Below are 17,821 nucleotides of genomic sequence, written 5' to 3'. Positions count from 1 at the left end.
GGGGTGAAGAGAGAGAGAGAGAGAGAGAGAGAGAGAGAGAGAGAGAGAGAGACAGAGAGAGATAGAGACAGAGAGAGAGAGAGAGAACCGGAACCTGGTTTTGTGTATGCATCTGCCTCCCTACTGTGAATAACATCCAACTCATTCTTCATGCAAAATCAAGAAGGAAATAAAGAAACTATGATGTCTGAACACCTACTGAATGCCAGTAATGTCTGTATACTTTATTTAGGTTTTTTCCTCCTGTTCCTTTATTGCAGTTAATTTTATTTTAATTTAATTGTGATTGGCCTATTAAAAATTGTACATATTTAATGGATACATCTTGATGAGTGTGAAGAGAAGTATATACCTTTGAAATTATCACTGTATACAATGCCATCAACTTAACCATAACCTATAAAAGTTTTCTAACTCTTTGATTTTTGGATAAGAACATTTAATATAAAATCTGCTCTATTAATATGTCTTTAAATATACAGTACAATATTGTTAACTTGCTACATGCACTCCGATGCATATTAGACCTCTAGGACTCATTCATCTTGCCTAACTGAGACTTTGAACTGTTTGATGAACATCTCCCTGTTTTCATCTTCCCCCACCACCTAGTAAACCTCATTCCCCTTTTCCCTTTTCTGGATCTGACTACTTTGGATTCTTTTTTCAAATTTAACTTTTATTTTTAGTCCAGGGTACATGTGCAGATTTGTCACATAGGTAAACTTGTGTCATGGGGTTTGTTACACAGATTATTTCATCACCCGTCTATTAATCCTAGTACCCATTAGTTATTTGTGCTGATTCTCTCCCTTCTCTAACGCTCCACTCTCTGTAATGCTCCAGTGTGTGTTATTCCTCTTTATGTGTCCATGTGTTCTGATCAGTTAGCTCCCACTCATAAGTGAGAACACGCAGTATTTGATTTTCTGTTCTTTTACTAGTTTGCTAAAGAAAATGACCATCCATGTTCCTACAAAGGACATGATCTCATTCTTTCTCATGGCTGTATATTATTCCATCATGTATATATATTACATTTTCTTCATACAGTCTATCACTGATGGGAACTCTGGTTGATTCCATGTCATTGCTACTGTAAATAGTGTTACAAGAAAGAAACAAACAACTCCATAAAAAAGTGGGCAAAGAACATGAACTGACGCTTTCAAAAGTATATATACATGTGCCCAACAATCATATGAAAAAAGCTCAACATAACTGATAATTAGAAAAATGCAAGGCCGGACACAGTGGCTCATGTCTGTAATCCCAGCACTTTGGGAGGCCGAGGTGGGTGGATCACGCAGTCAAGAGATCGAGACCATCCTGGTCAACATGGTGAAACCCCATCTCTACTAAAAATACAAAAAATTAGCTGGGCATGGTGGCACGCGCCTGTAGTCCCAGCTACTCAGGAGGCTGAGGTAGGAGAATTGCTTGAACCCAGGAGGTGGAGGCTGTGGTGAGCCGAGATCACGTCATTGCACTCCAGCCTGGGTAACAAGAGCGAAACTCCATCTCAAAAAAAAAAAAAAAAAATGCAAATAAAAACCACAATGAGATACCATCTCACAGCAGTCAGAATGACTATTATTAAAAAGTCAAAAAAAAAAATAATAACAGATGCTGGCAAGATTGTGGAGAAAGAAGAATGCTTACAGTGTTTGTGGGAGTTTTAAATTAGTTCCACCACTGTGGAAGACAGTGTAGAGATTCCTCAGAGTCCTAAACATAGAAATATTATTCAACCCAGCAATCCCATTACTGGGCATATAACCAAAGGATTACTTTAGATTCTTAATATAAATTGGACTATGTAGTGTTTAATCTTCTGTATCTGGCTTATTTCATTTAGCTTAATGTCTTCCATGTTCATCTATGTTACAGCCAATGGCAAAATTTCCTTCTTTTTTAAGGCTGAATAATATTACATTATTTATATATACCACATTTTCTTTATCCATTTATCTGTTTATGGACATTTTAGTTGTTTCCATACTTTGTCTACTGTGAATAATGCTACAGTGAACGTGGGAGTGCAGATATCTCTTTGAGATTTTTTCCAGTTCTTCTAGGTACATACTCAGATGCAGAATTGCCAAGTTATATGGTAGTTGATTCTAATCTTTGAGGAGCCTCCATCTTGTCTTTCATATGACTGTATAAGCAAAAGATTCTTTAGAGTCTTATCTTTACACAGATTTGTATGGTAAGTAATATAAACATGGAGATGAAAAATACAAACTATTAACAGCTAGGGAGTACCAGAACTAGGATGTATTTTAAGTCAACGTATGTTCCATCAGGACACGTTGCCTCTCAGTGACAGAGCAAGGTACTGCTGTGACCTGCTGACACTCAAAAGTCTCAGTATGAGGACTTCCAGTTTCCAGGCTGATATTTAAAGAACTTGGAAGTTATCACACTTGTTCAGGGGGACTCCCCCCTTACAAAACCATCAGATCTCATGGGACTTATTCACTATCATGAGATTAGTATGGGAAAAACTGCCTCCCAAGATTCAATTATCTCCACCTGGCTCCACCCTTGACACGTGAGGATTATTATAATTCAAGATGAGATTTGTCTGGGGACACAGCCAAACCATATAGGCATATTATATTTAAACTGCAGAAAAATCGAGACAAAGAGAACAACCTTTAAAAAAAAAAAAAAAAAGCCAACCTGAAGGTAGATAGTGGAGGGTACCTTACCTATAAGGATACGAGTTGACTTTTCTTCAGAAACCATGGAAGTAAGAAGAGAATGGAGTGAAATATTAAAGTGCTGGAAAGAAAAAGAAGATGAACAGACAAAAACAACTAGAATTCTGTATTCGGTAAAATTATCCTTCAAAAGTTACAGAGAGTCAGGCATGGTGGTGTGTGCCTAGTAAGCTAGATGAAAGAAAATATTAAGAAAATAATAAGGTGGTATATGCCTGTAGTTTCAGCTGTTCGGGAGATTGAGGCAGTAGGATCAATCCTTTGAGCTCAGGAGGGCCAATCGGGGCAGTATAATCAGGCTCTATCTGAAATAATTAATAGATAAATAAAAGATAGATTAGATAGATAGATACATACATACATGCATACATAGACAGAACAGATAGCTAGCTACTAGCTAGTTAGTCAGACAGATGTAAAAATAAGTGAGGGATAAATCAAGTCTTTGCCAGATAAAAATAAAGCCAATTTGTCACCAGTAGACCTGACTAGAATAGACATTAAAAGTTCTTCAGAGAGAATAAAAATGTCATACATCTGGAACTAAGATCTGTGTACAAAATAGAGTATTTGAAAAAGAATAAGTGAAGATTAGATAACAAAAGTAAGAAAAATTTTATTTTCTATAAAATGAATGCAAGACAGCAATATAATAAGGAATGGGAACGAGGTATTAGGAATACTCTGTTACAAGGTACCCTCATTAGTCAGGAAGCAGTATAGTATCATCTGACAATACCATAGCTTCTTTGTAAATTTGTATTGCAACTTTAGGCAAACATCAAAAAAAAATTAAAAGTCACAGGTAAAGTGTGAGAGCTTCTTCCTTTTTCTTCCTCCAGCATCTTTGTCTAATTTAATTTTCTGGTACCCAGATTCAGTTACCAGATCTCCCAGATGTAATTTCCGGAGACTTATATTGCAATTTTCAATAACTACAAAAGAATGACAAGAAAGCTGAACTACGAAATTTCAAAGATGCAATATGCTCATTGTTTTAGTATAATCAGAGTCGGGGAAAAACCAGAAATATGAAAAATACATACCACAGATTAGGTATTATACATCGTATTGTTCAAAAAAAAGTCCTCTACTTAGAATAGACTATTCTGAAATGGGAATATGAAACCTAGAAGTTTTTAATCTCAGATGAATCATGCTGATTAATCATAAGTCCATGCCTGCCTACAGTTTTCAATAATAGCTACAAGATAATCAGTGTGGTTAAAAGTATGGGTGCTCTGGTAGATGTAGAAATCAGTACATTATTGCACATACTGTTTTCTTGTCATTTTATCCTCATTCTTTCATCATTTAAGTCATATCTCCATAAGCTTTAAAGTAAAATTATGAAAAAGTAAAACAGAAGATTTAAATTGTACATTGGTTAAGATCAACAATAACATGTATCCATTTTAGATGAATGTGGTTACAAAGTGGAGGAAAATAAATAGTTATAGACTTAAAGAAATTGTAATCATAATTTGTTTCTTTTTCTAGCCAAACCAAATATGAGTTGGACTGATTCACGGGTTTTATGCTATTGGTATTGAAATGAGTATTTCAATTATCATTTCCTCCAATCTCTAATCAGAAATCCAATCTGTTCTTTCAGAAAAAGCTCCTGGCTTAAAAAATTTTAATCTCTGCAAAACTATTTTACACTCACATTGTTTTCTTTAATAGCCCCATCCTCTTAACTGCTAAAGTTTTATGTGTATTTATGTAAAGCATGGAGTGTATTATGCATTATGCATCCCGCTGTTAGCTTCAGGGAAACAGGGGCAGTGCTCCGTGAAGGCAAGGGCATCTATTAAAAGTTTATGGATGACTCTGCATCTTTTCTCCAAATTAGTAATGATTTTTCAAGCTGAAAAAAAAATAGATCCTGGCGGGAGAAGAGAAAACATGAAAGAAGGACAAAAGTAAAAATACTTCCCCAGGCCTTCTGTTCCAAAATACATCACCATTTATTTTATCTTGAATTTGAGATTTTATTTCAGTCAGAATCCAAGTATCATTTCCTGGGGCCCACAAAGTACACTTTATTAGGTGCATCATCCCTCTCTTCCCACCCCTCTGGTGTGAGCTATTATGATGTCTCCTGCACAGGCCTTCTACTTTGTCTTCCTGCTTCTGCCCTTCCCCACAGTCCACCCTAAACACCGTGGCCTGAGTAGTTTTTTTTTTTTTTTTTTTTTTTTTTTTTTTTTTAACATGCAAGTGAGACCATGTGATCTCTATCTCTGCTCAGCACTCTCCATTGCTCCCTGAGTATTCAAAAACCTCCCTAAACCTTCTCAAACCTTCCCAAGAGTTTCCAAAGATCTTCAAGGCCTTCTGTATCCTGCACACCTCTTTCTTCTCTCTCTGGCTCTTGTGTTATTTTTTTCCTCTCTCACACTGTCCTACCACGGTAGCCATTGCTTTCTCTAGAAGTCACTAGGCACACTCTGGCCTTGAGATATTTGCACTGCCTACTCCTTCTGCTGAGAAAGCTCCTTACTCCAAACCCAGCATGGCTGACTTCCTCACCTCTTTTAGATATCTGTGCAGCTGTCACCATCCCCAGGACACTACCTCAGACGCTTGATTTAAAGTAGCTGATCCAGTTCGGATGTTTTGTTCCCTCTAAATCACGTGTTCAAATGATGTAACCACCAATGTTGGAAGTGAACCTGGTGGGAGGTATTTGCATTATGGGGGCTGATCCTCCATGAATGGCCTGACAACATTCTCACGGTAATGAGTTATGTTTCTCACTATGAGTTCAGGTGGGATCTGATTGATTAAAAGAGCGTAGGACCACCTCATCTCTCTCTTGCTCCTATTGTCACCATGTAACCACCTGCACTCACTTCACCTTCTGCCATGATTGTAAGCTCCCTGAGGCCTCACCCGAAGCAGATGCCAGCATCAGACTTTCTGTACAGCCTGCAGAAGAGTGAACCAAAATAAACATCTTCTCTTTATAAATTCCCCAGCCTACAGTATTTCTCTATAGCACTGTAAGAACTCATTAACAGAGTAGTCACTCAACGCTTATATTTTAATTTTTTGTCCTCCTGCTCTGTTTTATTGTATGCATTAGTTTTCTTTTTTTAATATTATTCTTTAAGTTCTGGGGTACATGTGCAGAATGTGCAGGTTTGTTACATAGGTATACCTGTGCCATGGTGGTTTGCGGCATCCATCACCCTGTCAACTACATTAGGTATTTCTCCTAATGCTATCTCTCCACTATTCCCCCTACCCCTGCTATCCCTCCCCTGGCCCCCCACTGCCTGACAGGCCCCAGTGTGTGATGTTCCCCTCCCTGTGTCCACGTGTTCTCATTGTTCAACACCCACTTATGAGTGAGAACATGCAGCGTTCGGTTTTCTGTTCTTGACTCAGTTTGCTGAGAATGACTGTTTCCAGCTTTATCCAAGTCCCTGCAAAGGACACGAATTCCTCTTACGCTGTTTTAATTGTCCTTGCTTATTCCTTTTTGCTGTCAATGTTGTTTTTCCTTGAGTTACAATTTAAGATCCACAAGATTAGGAAGCTTTGATCTTTGCTACCTGATATCCCCAGCACCTAGAATACAACCCAGCAAATAGTAGGTGCAGAAAATATTTGTTGAATCAAATTGCTGAATTTCCTTACACCTTCTCCACTAGTCTGCCCAACAACACTCAATTCTTTGGCATACACTCAATCTTTTACCATGTACATAGTCTTACAGGTAATGAAAGAGAAATCCTTTTAATCCCTATTGCTATATTTTTAATAAATTATAACTTTCTAGTTGATGGACACAATAATAGATAATGCAAGCAGTGTATTTAAATTTTTTTCCAAATGAGCAGCAGAGCAGTAAACTAATGTAAAATACTCACATTTCATATTTCTAGCCACTACATTTCTTCTGATAACGACCAGAGGTCAACAATATTTTTAAATAGCAAAATCTATCATCAGATGAAGCGAACAAACCAGGTCTTTGTAAAACATGAATCGAATAGAATGGTACTGGCACGATTTGTCCTACCAAATATTTAACAATTCTATTAATAATAAAATATTGATATTGCTTTGATTCTGAAAGAACTGTGACATTGAGTAATTTTGTCCTGCACAAGGAATCAGTCTTCCTTCTTTGATACCAATTGTCAGAGACTGACAGTTGTGGAACCTTGGATGACAGACTGCTATCCTTTTGCTTCCTCTTGGTAGGTCAGTTTTATTTTCCTGTAGAGCTGATTGCCTGATTTTCATTTATATGCACATTGGAGATGTCATTGATGTGATATGCAGATAATCAAAATCTTACACGTTATTCATTTGTGCATGTAAAAATATTGAAATAAATAATCCTTACATGTCCAGGTGATGTGTTGCATGGCCGATTCACCCTCCGTGTCACATGTGGTTGAGAGAGTGTTTCACATTAAGAAGTGTAAATCTTAGTTACGCTTCACCTATAAATTCTAGATTTTGCTTCCGGAGAAAAAGCACAGTATTGTTACTCTTTAGAAAGCAGAGAGTCATTTTTGTCTAATTCTGACTGGCAGTAGAGTTGCAGTATGAAAAGTCACTCTCCAAACCTCCGCAGGCAAGTAATAAGGCATTGTTGGAGTGCAAACTAGAGTTTGCCATGTTTTCCTTTGGTTGTCAATTTAAGCATTAATCATATCTTACATGATTTCTGCTGCTTCAAAGGATTTCCCACTTTTTATCTTTATGTAACTGTATAGTAACCCTGTTAAAAAATGATGCATATTATTCCCTAAATGATACGTAGAAATAAACTAAAACCCAAAATGGTCAAATGATTTCCCTGAAGTCAAACTTTGAAGTAATTGTACGTTAGGGTAAAACACCTGGATGCCTTGACTTTCAGCCCTGCATTTTTCATATTAGTCAATATGTTGTATGGTATACATGCAGAGTTATGATGAAACATAAATTAAATTAGAAATTCAAAACACCTGTACTTGTTAATTCTTATCTTTTAAACATCTCCACTATGACTTACGTTTGTCTGCAGAAAGTCTTCACCATGTGCTTGCAAGCAAACCCATACTTGCCTTGCATAGGAGCTCTTCTGCCAGGCTAGACTGGATTGTCTCAGGTTCATTGAGTTAAACACCACCTCACATGTGTGTTCAGCTAATTCTTTAAAAAATAATTGTTTCACTGAGCCTGCTCTCTCCCAAAGCCAAACCAACATCCTGCTACTTCCTGTTGATCCTAAGGGACCATGAACTCTGCAGAAATGGGGAACATGACCTCTTCTCCATGAGACTCTTTCCTGATCCATGGTATTGGATGGGAAACAGAGGCTTCATTATCCTTCTCTTTTTCCCAGTCTCCATTTTCTCTTATTCAAAGCAAATGAACAGATGCACAACACCACTAGTCATTAGGACGATGTAAATTAACATCACAATGAGATATCGCCTCCCACCCACTACGTATGTATTTTACCACGTTTGGACTTTCATACTCTGACAAGAAAAGCAACTTTTCTGTGCTTTTGAAGATTTTGAAGATTTTCAATATCTATATAATATTGTTAAATATATACAGTTGTTCCTTAGGCAACATGGGAGTTAGCAATGTCAACCTCCTACACAGCTGAAAATTCACATATAAGTTTCTACTTCCCAGTAATTTAATGACTTATAGGCATACTGTTGACTGGAGGAAGCCTTAACCTAAAAAGTCAGTTGACATACATTTTGTATAATGTATGAGTTATATACTATATCTTTTCATAAAGTAATCTAGAGAAAAGGAATTATTATTAAGAAAATCATAAAGGGCCAGGCATGGTGGCTCACACCTGTAATCTCAGCACTTTGGGAGGCCAAGGCGGGCAGATCACTAGGTTGAGATTGAGACCATCCTGTTCAACATAGTGAAACCCCATCTCTACTAAAAATACAAAAATTAGCTGGGTGTGGTGATGCACACCTGTAGTCCCAGCCACTTGGGAGGCTGAGGCAGGAGAATCACTTGAACCTAGGAGGCAGAGGTTGCAGTGAGCTGATGAGATCACGCCACTGCACTCCAGCCTGGAAACAGAGGAAGATTCCATCTCAAATAAATAAATAAATAAAATTTTAAAGAAGAAAAAATGTATTCATTAGGTCGAAATGGATCATCATAAAGCTCATCATCCTCATCATCTTCACATTGAGTAGACTGAGGAGGAGGAGAAAACAGAAAGGTTATTCTTGGTGTCTCAGGAGTGGCAGAGACAGAAGAAAATTCAAGGATAAGTAGATCTAAGCAATGCAATGGGTTTGTTCAAAGGTGAACTCTATTTGCAATTTGTTTTTCTTACTCTACCTTATGCTTTTCATGTTTGTCCATGTTTGAGATACCTCATTTATTGGATATTAGAATGTGAGATACAAGCATTCTCAACATTATTGTTTGCTGAATTGTTTTGTTGTAGTTATAATTTAGTATTTACTACAAACTTGGAAGTAGAATTACTGAGATTTTAACTACTACTAGTAGTCACAAATACTGCTACTACCACATAATAATTACAACACACAATCTCATGTTGCTCTTGAGTAATATGCAAATATGCTTATTTCCATGTACCCTTACTAGCAACTGACATCATTGAATTAAATTTATTTTCCAATATGATAGGTTGAGAAATTGCATATTATTGTTTTTAATTTGCATTTCATTGATTAACAGTGAGATTGAGAATCATTTAACATGCCTATTTGCCATTTGGGTCTTCCTATGTAAACTGATTGTTCAAATCTTTTCCCATTTTATAATTATGCTGCTTTACCTTATTAAGTTTTAGGAGTTTTTTATATATTCTGATTTAAAATCTTTTATGGCATGTGTTTATAAATATCTTTGTAAGTCAGTAGCTTGTGTTTCTACAATGTTTATTATGTTTTTCTATAGTTTTAAAAGTTTATTCTAGATATATTTGCACCTTTATGATTTACATTTATTGAGCATTGTTTAAGAAATATTTCTTTCTGCTACAGTTATAATGATACTTTGCTACATGTGAGTAAGAGTTTAATTATTGCATAGAGTGAGGTAAGGATCTGTGTGTGTGTGTGTGTGTGTGTGTTTTCATATCAATCCAATGCTATTTTTAAGAGGATCACATTCTCCTCTAATATGAAATGCCTTTTTACAAATTACCTTGTTCTAAGATATATGTAGGCTGGTATCTGGATTCCTTAGATCTATGACAGAATTAGGATGTTTTCAATCACTTTTTCTTTAATTAAATCTTAATATACTATAAGGAAAATTTTTGTCCATGTTTTTTCTTCATTGCTTTAAATATTATTATCTTTAATTATTCTATGAATTTCAAAATTTACTTTCAGGGTGGGTGCAGTGGCTCACGCCTGTAATCCCAGCACTTTGGGAGGCCAAAGGGGGTGGATCACCTGAGGTTGGGATTCAAGACCAGCCTGGCCAGCATGGTGAATCCTCATCTCTACTAAAAATACAAAAATTAGCTGGGCATGGTGATGCATGTCTGTAATCCCAGCTACTCAGGAGGCTGAGGCAGGAGAATTGCTTTTACTCCAGACATGAAGGCTGCAGAGAGCCGAGATCACACCACTGCACTCCAGCCTGGGTAACAGAGCGAGACTCCATCTCAAAAAATAAATAAATAAAACAATATAAAATCTACAATTATCTGGTATCTTCTACTGGTTGCAGTAATTTCCAGAATCTCTTTGATTTTTGTATATAGTGTATTTATTTGTGAATAATGGAAATGTTTTTCTTTTAAATTTTTATAAATGTTCTTTCTTTGTCTTATTTTACTTGACTTGCTCAACTGTCCAGTAAAATTATGACTATGAATAAAGAAAGAGATGCTTTTTTTCCTTGCTTTTAAAAAATGACTAGTATTTTGTCATCAAATACCCTATTTTGCCAGTTTGATTACATATCTATTATCATGTTAAAGAAATTCTGTTTTAGTACTACACTTGTTAACATTTATGTCATAGATTGGTGTTGAATTTTATCAAAACGCTTTTTACTCTTATGTATTTGTTTTCCTCCTTTAATTTGATAATGTGATAAATTGCTTTAATAAATTTTCAAAATCAAATCATCCTTGCAGTGTGAGATAAATATTTTTTAGATTTTTAATATATTTTCAAATTGAATTTTCTACTATTTTATTTAGTATTCATGTTTATAACTGAAACTGGCACATAATTTTGGTTACTTAGAATTTTGTTTCTGGTTTTGAATTAGAATTATATTAGCATTATGAAGGTGTCTGAGAAGGATTCTATTATAGGAAAAGATTATCTGTTTCTTGAAGGTTTTATAGAATTTCTGTATCTGGTGGATATTCTTGAGGATGAAGGAGTGGTGAAACTGTGAAGTACTTACTCCTTTTTTGGATAATTTTACATTCTTGTAGTTTTTGTAACTTTTAAAAGTATTGTTTCTATTAAATTTTGAATTGATACACAATATATTCACAACATACATAATTAAAAAGCATAAAGTCTTCATCTTTATCTTTTCTGTCTTTTCAGCAGTACTTGATACAGTTGGTAAGGTCCTTTCACAGACTATGGGCTCCTCTGTGCTATTTCCTCTGCTGCCTCTTCATTCTGTGCAACTTCCATTCAGATCCTCCTCATTCATCTGACTTTTTTTACCTGGAGTACCCCAAGAATCAGCCCTATTGTCTTTTCTGTCTACACTCATTTTTTCTTTTTCACACTCATTAACTGGTGATATCATCCAGCCTCATGTTTTCATATCTGCAGCTCAGACCTCTTCTCTAAATCCCAGACCCACATATCCAAGTGGCTACTTCATGTCTCTACCTGGATATTCAATATGTATCACAGATTTAAAATGTCCAAACTTGTGCCCTGCTTTTACCCTCTCAATTACTCTTGTTCTAGTCTTCTCTCATGATTAAGAGCAATTCTTCCTTGATTTCAGTCTTGAGAGAAACCTTGAGCCAGAGGAATCAGCTAATTCTCGCCTAAATTCCTGACCCACAGAAACCATGAGATAATTAATGTTGTTGTTTCATGCTTCTAAGTTCTGGTATGTTTTCTACAGCAATAGATAGCTCTAGTCATGTACCACAGAGCAATGTCTGCTTAATGATGTACTGCATACACAATGGTGATTCCATAGATTATAATGGAGTTGAAAAATTCCTGTTGCCTAGTGAGTTATAATATTTTAGTGCAATGTACTACTGACATGATTGAGGCGATGCTGGTGTAAATACATCCACTGCACTGCTAATCATAGAAAAGTTTTAAGACTTAAAATTATACTTGATGATAACAAAAAATGATGAAGTTACAGGTATATGCATTTACTATACTCTACTTTTTGCTTTTATTTTAAAGTGTACCCTTTCTACTTACTTTAGAATGTACCCCTTCTACTTATATAAAAAAAATAAGTTGGCCTGCTATGGTGGTTCATGCCTGTAATCCCAGCACTTTGGGAGGCTGAGTTGGGCACATCATCAATCATAGTGTTATCGAAAATGGTGATATGGATGATTCTATTCTGTGTAGTCCTAGGACAACGTGTGTGCCTTAGTTTTTAATAAAAATGATAAAAACATAAAAAATGAAAAAGAATTTTAAAAACAGAAAAAAGCTTATAGAAAAAAGATATAAAGACAGAAAATAGTTTTGTAAAATATGTTTGCATTTTAAGCTAAGCATTATTAGAATCAACACGTTTTAAAAAATTAAAAGTTTATAAAGTAAAAGAGTTACAGTAGGATAAGAGTAATTTATGATTAACAGAGAGAATTTTTTTTTGTAAATCTGTGTAGCCTATGTATACAGTGTTTATAAAGTCTACAGTCATGTACTGTAATGTCCTAGGCCATCATATTCACTTACCATTCACTCAGTGACTCACTCAGAACTACTTACATTTCAGTCCCATGAGCTGCATTCATGGCAAGTGTACAGATGTACCATTTTTATTTTATTTTATTTTATTTTATTTTATTTTATTTTATTTTATTTTATTTTATTTGAAATAGAGTCTCTGTTGCCCAGGCTGGAGTGCAGTGGCACGATCTCAGCTTACTGCAACCTCCACCTTCTGGGTTCAAGCAATTCTCCTCCCTCAGCCTCCTGAGTAGCTGGGATTATGGGTGCGTGCCACCAGACCCAGCTAAGTTTTGTATTTTTAGTAGAGATGGCATTTCATTTTGTGGGTCAGGCTGGTGTCCAACTCCTGACCTCATGATCCACTAACCTTGACCTCCCAAAGTGCAGGGATTACAGGCATGAGCTACCATGCTCGGCCTCATTTTTTATCTTTTAGCCCATATTTTTAATGTATCTTTTCTATACAGGTATTTAGATATGTTTTGATACAAAAATACTTACCATTGTGTTACAATTACCTGCAGCATTCAGTACTGCAATATGCTATACAGGTTTGTAGCCTAGGAGCATTAGGCTGTAACATAACCTATGTGTATATACTATCAGGTTTGTATAAGGACACCCTATGATGTTCATGCAGTGATTAAATCACTTCTTAAGGCATTTCTCAGAACATATCCCCATTGTTAAATGACACATGACTGTGATACAAAGTATATTCCATCATATTTTAGTTATTTTAAAAAAATTGTATAAAATAGATACTTTTTTATTTTAATAGAATTTACATATGTAAAACGTTTGTCTTAGAGCTTTCTTTGTGGAAAAGTTTATAATTACAGTTTTAAAAATCCTTTAATGGTCGTATTAACTATTTCTCCTGCTGAGTTTTATCTGCCAAATAAGTTACGGGGTTATAAACTGTAGTTTTAAGATTAATGCAGAAAATGATTTAAATAATGATAATGGTGAGTAACTATTACTTTCTTCGGGTCATCGTGTCAGAGATGGAAGAAGGTCAAGAATGATGACTATTATGGTTCCTCAGACTTTCTTTAACCTGAAGATTTTATCTTCTAACCACAGATCATTATAACTTCTACTTCAGCTTTATGGATCTTATAATTAAAAAAAAATTCTCCAGGTTTCTGAAATGAATATTTTGCTTTAATTGTATCATAGTAGTTACTCTTTAATCTTTATTGCTTTAATTATATTACAGTAGTTTCTCTTTATTTTGGGGGGATATGTTTGGTGACCCTCAGTGGATGCTTGAAACCATACATAAGACTGAACCCACTATGCAATTTTTTTTCTATGCATACTTACGGTAAAGTTTAATTTATAAATTAGGCACAGTAAGAGATTAAAACAATAATGGAACAAGTTTAACAATATAGTCTTCACAATTTCAAAGATGGAAGATTCATTCTTACCATAGTTCTCAGCAACCTCAGCATATGATTATTTATTTTTCCTGGTTAAGAACTTTCCCCTTTTCTTTTAAGGGAAACTTTTACAGCTTCTTTTTGGCATATTTGAATTGCCAGTATCATTATTCTTGGGGTTTGGAGACATTATTAGGTAAAACATGGGTTGCTGGAACACATGCATCATGGTACTTCCAGGACAGCCTCTCTGATCACCAAGAAGGCTGCTAAGTGATAACAGATAGGGAGCACCTACATCATGGACCCACCAGGATGGAATAGGATGATGTGAGCTTTCATCATGCTACTCAAAAACTTATGAATTTTATATTTCTATAATTTTCCATTAAAATTTTCAGACCACAATTGATTTAAGGTACCTGGAATCACAGATACCAAAATTGCTAATAAGAGAAGAATTACTATATTACCAGAGTATTTCATTAGCTCAAGGCTATTCCAAATATGTTAATAGAAATATGGGCCATACAATACTACTTGATTCTAAATTCAACCAAAAACCCAAGTAGGCATTTAACAAATATTTTTAATATTTTAATCTACCTTATATTTGTATTTAAAAGTTAAGTGTTGGATGTAAACATTTATAAGATAGATTTTGTTAATGGTATGTCTACTACATTTGAATCAGTCTTTATGTTGCTTATCATTTTTCAAAAAGGTCAAACATAACAAAAGAATGTGTGAAATAAACAATTCTTTGAATAAGAGGCATTCTAGGAAAGGATGTTGAAGAGCATGTTTTTGAACATCTTGTAATTTGGAATTTTGAGCATTTGTCTAATTTATATAACAGCATTTTTATTTAGTTTAAATCAGAATCAATTTATTTGTAAGGATTTTGACGCACAAAAAGCAGTAAGCAGCTAGTGTGTAGACCAAAAAGATTAATTCTATGAAATGGTTTTCAAACAAGTGCCTTTGCTGATACACTCTAAATAGGTATCTGGTAAACGTTTAACTACCGAAGAAGTTTGTGAAGCAGCCCACCACGTTTTTCTTTTAGCCCTCTAAGCTTAGTATATTCACTCTTTTTCAGTAAGGAAAAAGGAAAAGGTCAGAGACAAAATTACTTTGGTAAATAGGATGAGACAAGAGCTATGAGAATTGACTGTTTCAGTTGTCTTCCCCAATATATACATATATTTTTTCTTTTCAAAACAAATTCTCATTCTTACTGTCTGTTAAACCTGCTGAGTTTGGTGTTCCATGGCATGGCAAAAATGTCCACCTTCCCTCTACACATGCGTATCCTACTCTAAACTTCAGTTTGTCTCATTTGCCATTCATTGCACATATGATTTCCATTTGATTAAGAAATTACTAATTTTTGTTTGGTGCTATTGAGTGATTACTTTTTGCTAGCCTCTAAACATTTATTTCAGTGTGATATAAAGAGGGGAAAGAAACAAATACATGTTCTCTATTTGCCACTATGAATTAGTTGTTTTATAATATCTGTAATAGTTATTTTGTTAAATTTACTAAGCAGAAATTTATTTCTATGTTGTAATGTATTTCCTGTAAAAGTCAAGCTACATTAAAAATCAGACATCTATTAAGTTTCTACAAGGTACCAGGCCCTGTGGATTGTAAATTCTGATATACTGTAGATCTGGTGCATAAGGCAAACAATCTAATTTTTAGAAAAAAGCAAAGGAAACATCTTTGTGACATTGAGGTTGTTAAATATTTCTTAACCCCAAAATAAAGTGTCAATCATAAAAAAGATAAATTTAACCTGAATAGACTGTAGAAATGTTGTTAATCATGCCACTATTAAGAGAGTTAAGAGGCAACCCCCTTTATGAAAATACGTATTTAGAGTGCATATAGATTAAAGAAATATAAATCATGACAAAAGAGAAAAATGGGCTAAAATATTTGAAAAAATTCTTATGAGAGAAGCCATCTAAATAGCAGAAGCAGAAGGAGAAAAAGGAGAAAGAGGAGGAGAGCAGGAGGGGGAGAAGAAAGAAAAACATTAACCTCATTAATCTCTAGAAGGTACAAATTAACATCATAATGAGATACACTGTTCACCTATTTGAAAGGCAAAATTGAAACAAACAAATCCCGATGAGGACATGGAGAAGAAAGCAATGCATAATACATACTCTGCTGGTGGGAGAGTAAGTTGTAAACCACTTTGGGAAAGCGCTGGCTATGTCTCTACGAAAGTGAAACATATTCATAATCCTAAAACCCAGCAATCCTATTCACAAGTATATACCTAAAATCTTTTTTTTTAATCAAAAAGTATATATTGAATGTTTGTGGAAACACCACTCTTAACAGCCCCAACCAGAGATATTTCCAGTACTCTAGTATAAAATGGATTTTTTTTAAAGAATGGTATATGCACAGGATACATTATATGCAGCAACGAAAACAGCTCAAAATTACATGTAAAAATATGGAAGAGTCTCACAAATATGACACTAAAAAAAGAATCTAAAAACAAAACTATGTGTTTCATGTAATCCTATGAACATATTGTTCATATAAAGTATAAAAATCATGTTATTAGGCAAAATCCATCTATGCTGTTACATCAAGAGCATACTTGGGTGGAGATAAGGGCTGTTTGTAGGATCGTCTATTTGTTACTATGTGTGCTGCTTTAACAAATGTCTTCAGTTTATAAAAATTCATTGATTTTATATGTGTATTTTTTGGTATGTTTATTATACTTTAACAAAAAGTTTAAAATATAATTTAGCAAGGGTGGGAAGAGGAGGACATTTTTAATTTGATTTCATATTCATACTTGTTGAAATGCGTGTTGGGTAACTAAGAGTTCCTTCTACTCTTCTTCCTACTTTTATGTAAAATTAAATCTTTTCACAATAAAAATGGTAAAACATAGGTAAAAAGTTAAAAGAACAACTTCTTACCTGAAGATATGTTGATGTGTCTGAGATTAATACTACTATGAAATAATCTCTGCCAAGTTAACATATTTGAGTGTGATGTACACTGATTTATCTGAAGTGCCTTGAACAGTGCATAGCCTATAGCAGGCACACAATAAGCATTAGCTAAATGAAATGATTGAACCTGAAAGACCGCTCTAAAGTTGAAAAGGGTAAGCTTCATCTTTGCACTCTGAAGTTTCCCTAAAAAGGAACTGATGAAAGGCAGATTAACAAGAGAAAATGGCAACGAAAATTTATGTAATGTGTACAGGAGAAAATCACAGGAGAGTGGTTATTCCATAACCAATGAGGTTCAGATGCTAATGCACATTTCTTCCTAAGGAAAGGGGAGAGGGGAAATGTGGCAATATTAAGGGGTAGTAATAACTTTTATAAGGAACAAATGGGTCTGCCACGCATACAATGGTTAGTAAATGACTATCTTTGAGAACTGAATGGGCCTGGAAGAAACAGACAACAGCTTATGACAAAATCTGTCCAGATGAGGTTGCATTCCTCAGTCTCCCTTCCTGTGACGTGAGTTCAGTTTTGAAATATCAGGGAAGGGACAAAAAATTGTTTTCTTCTCTGGCACCTCTAGCCCTTCTGCAGAGAAGGGAAAGGATTCTTCCCGCATCTGCTGCTCCCCAAGGGCATTTAATTCAAAATACTCTGCATACCAGGTTACCATAGTTTGGAGTGACAATCCTTTGATTTTTTTTCGTCATAGAGTCGAGGTAATTACATTGTGGAAAAAGGCATAATAAAAGTCTCCCACTCTAAATTTAGAGATTGTGGTTGAACTGTACAAATTCAAAAATGATAAA

This window comes from Saimiri boliviensis, chromosome 5, assembly GCF_048565385.1.
Source record: "Saimiri boliviensis isolate mSaiBol1 chromosome 5, mSaiBol1.pri, whole genome shotgun sequence".
Taxonomy (NCBI): Eukaryota; Metazoa; Chordata; class Mammalia; order Primates; family Cebidae; genus Saimiri; species Saimiri boliviensis.
The sequence above is the reverse complement of the archived record's forward strand: the minus strand, read 5'-3'. Positions refer to the sequence as shown.